Source organism: Anomaloglossus baeobatrachus, chromosome 11, assembly GCF_048569485.1.
Source record: "Anomaloglossus baeobatrachus isolate aAnoBae1 chromosome 11, aAnoBae1.hap1, whole genome shotgun sequence".
Classification (NCBI taxonomy): Eukaryota; Metazoa; Chordata; class Amphibia; order Anura; family Aromobatidae; genus Anomaloglossus; species Anomaloglossus baeobatrachus.
In genome coordinates, this window is record NC_134363.1 from 50,407,964 (window position 1) to 50,410,463 (window position 2,500).

The window sequence follows — 2,500 nt, forward strand, 5'->3', positions numbered from 1 at the left end:
AGTTTATACAATAATAGTACCTTACAGTTCACTAATAATAATAAAACCGCCATACACTGTCTAATACTGGAAATCGGAGCTCAGTTCAGATTTTAATCAAAGACTCAGAGGTGTAGTTGACGGTGATTATTGAACTCAGAGGACAGCTGTGATGATGTCCGTAATCAGACCAGGGATGCGGACATGGTGGGGAGCACTCTTTAACCCCTTCACAACAGATGACAAATTTACTTAATTAGCCGTGTCTCTGCCTTTGATGTGGGTTCACGCATTGAGCCTGCGTTTTTCCCTGCACATGATGGCGGATTTAATCCTTTTCACTTGTAAAGCGCCATGGAATAAATTGCGCTATAATAATAAATAATAATTTAATCAGCCATCATCTTCCTCTAAAAGCTGTGGGTGGATCTGGCAGTTAACCAGTTAAATGCAGCTATCACTGGCAGCAGGATTTAACACGCTCTGACATGACGCACGTCATTAATCCCACCCATTGGCACCCCTATCACGTCATCATAAGGCACCAATGGATTGATATGACAGCCGGGGATCAGACTGATGAGTCCCTTGTCTGTCGTCATGATTCTCCTATGAAGGCTGGCTGGGAGCGACATTCATAGGAGACTGTGATTTTTGCTATGCAGAGCGATGCCTTAAGGGGATTATTAATTACAGTAAAAAAAAAATTAAAAGTAAAATAAAAGTTGAAAAAAAATGTTTTATAAAATTTATAACAGTTTTTTTGCAATATTTATAAAAGATGCGGATGCCATGGACTAAAGCAAAGACATTCCAGATTTCTAGGAAATCCAAAAAGATAAAAAGGAAAAAACATGGCTAAATATAAAATTACTAATTTATAGGAATTATTGTGTCTTATGTGGGATAAGTGCAGAAACCATCACATATGTCGGATGGACAGACTGGTCCTTGTGGATTAGTGCAGGCATTCATTTCAGGATAGGGAAGATTTATTAAAAATCTCGGTAATAACTCACTAATCTGCTTCGGGGAAAAAAAAAAGAAAAAAGAAGATCCATTCAGCCTTCACACCCCCACAAGCCGTGGCCATGGCAGATGGGGCTGGGTTATAAATGGTCATTTTAAGGAGGACGTGTACAAGCTGAATGCACCAGCCCAGAATCCATTTAGTCTTCAGCTCCCTGCTGCAAGGTAAGTGGCCCCGATGTGAGCGAGATCAGCGGTGTTGATTGTCTGCAGTGGTATCGGAGGTGCAGAGAATTTAGAGGAATTGTATATCTCAAGATGGACAAAGCCATAGCTAGTAGGCGGTTGTCAGTATTCTCTTGATCCACGCTCAATTCCTTTTGCACCACCGCGATTTAGATATTTTTCGCGTTATTTGGGTTCATAAAGAAACCTCCATTATATTCTGTTTGTCTTTGATGGTCATTTTCAAAATTTGGGGCAAAGTTAATGATTTATGGGTACATTCTCAAACAGTTTTCAAATGGTCAAAGCAACTAAAGTGAATTCCAATTGGTCTCAGTTAAGGATCAACATTTGTGTTTATTTAGAATGCTCAGATCTCCATGGTAACAGACTACAAACTGTGTGTAGTCAGGATCCTAATGAAGGAAGTATGAGGAGGGGGATTACACTGAAAATATAAGCTGTAGACATAAAACCTTAAAATATTTGTTTAACCATTTTCAAAGTTTCGTCCTTTGGGAGCATTGGGACCAACAAAAATGATGTGGATATAGATTTTAAAGGGGTTGTTCGAGACGAATAGATTGACGACCTATCATTAGAGATCCACTTCTGGCTTTGCTTTAAAAAGTTGCACCAATAACTATACGTGTAATTTCTGCCTTAGGGTTCAACAGCCGATAACTATATATTTAGGAGATAGAGGGATGGATAGATAGAGGGATGAATAGATAGAGGGATGGAGATATATATATATATATATATATATATATATATATATATATATATATCATATACCATATACATATACAACACACACACAGACCAAAAGTTTGGATACACCTCAAAGAGTTTTCTTTATTTTCATGACTCTGAAAATTGTAGATTCACATTGAAGGCATCAAAACTATGAATTAACACATGTGGAATGAAATACTTAAAAAAGTGTGAGACAACTGAAAAAATGTCTTATATTCTAGGTTCTTCAAAGTAGCCGCCTTTTGCTTTGATTACTACTTTGCACACTCTTGGCATTCTCTTGATGAGCTTGAAGAGGTAGTCACCGGAAATGGTTTTCCAACAGTCTTGAAGGAGTTCCCAGAGATGCTTAGCACTTGTTGGCCCTTTTGCCTTCACTCTGCGGTCCAGCTCACCCCAAACCATCTCGACTGGGTTCAGGTCTGGTGACTGTGGAGGCCAGGTCATCTGGCGTAGCACCCCATCACTCTCTTTCTTAGTCAAATAGCCCTTACACAGCCTGGAGGTGTGTTTGGGGTCATTTTCCTGTTGACAAATAAATGATGGTCCAACTAAATGCAAACCGGAT

The 2,500-nt window shown here is 39.1% G+C and overlaps 1 protein-coding gene across 2 annotated transcripts in view; it reads left to right on the plus strand.

Moving 5' to 3' along the window:
* LHB (luteinizing hormone subunit beta) overlaps positions 1-2,500 on the plus strand; it is a 13,017-nt gene that overhangs the window by 3,957 nt on the left and 6,560 nt on the right. Inside the window, exon 1 of one of the 2 annotated variants that reach the window (XM_075328673.1) lies at positions 1,132-1,173. The exons of the other annotated variant lie outside the window; for it this stretch is intronic. The gene's annotated coding sequence lies outside the window, so the exon portion shown is untranslated. Of the gene's footprint in view, positions 1-1,131; positions 1,174-2,500 lie in introns of those variants that run through there. 2 annotated transcript variants of the gene reach the window in all.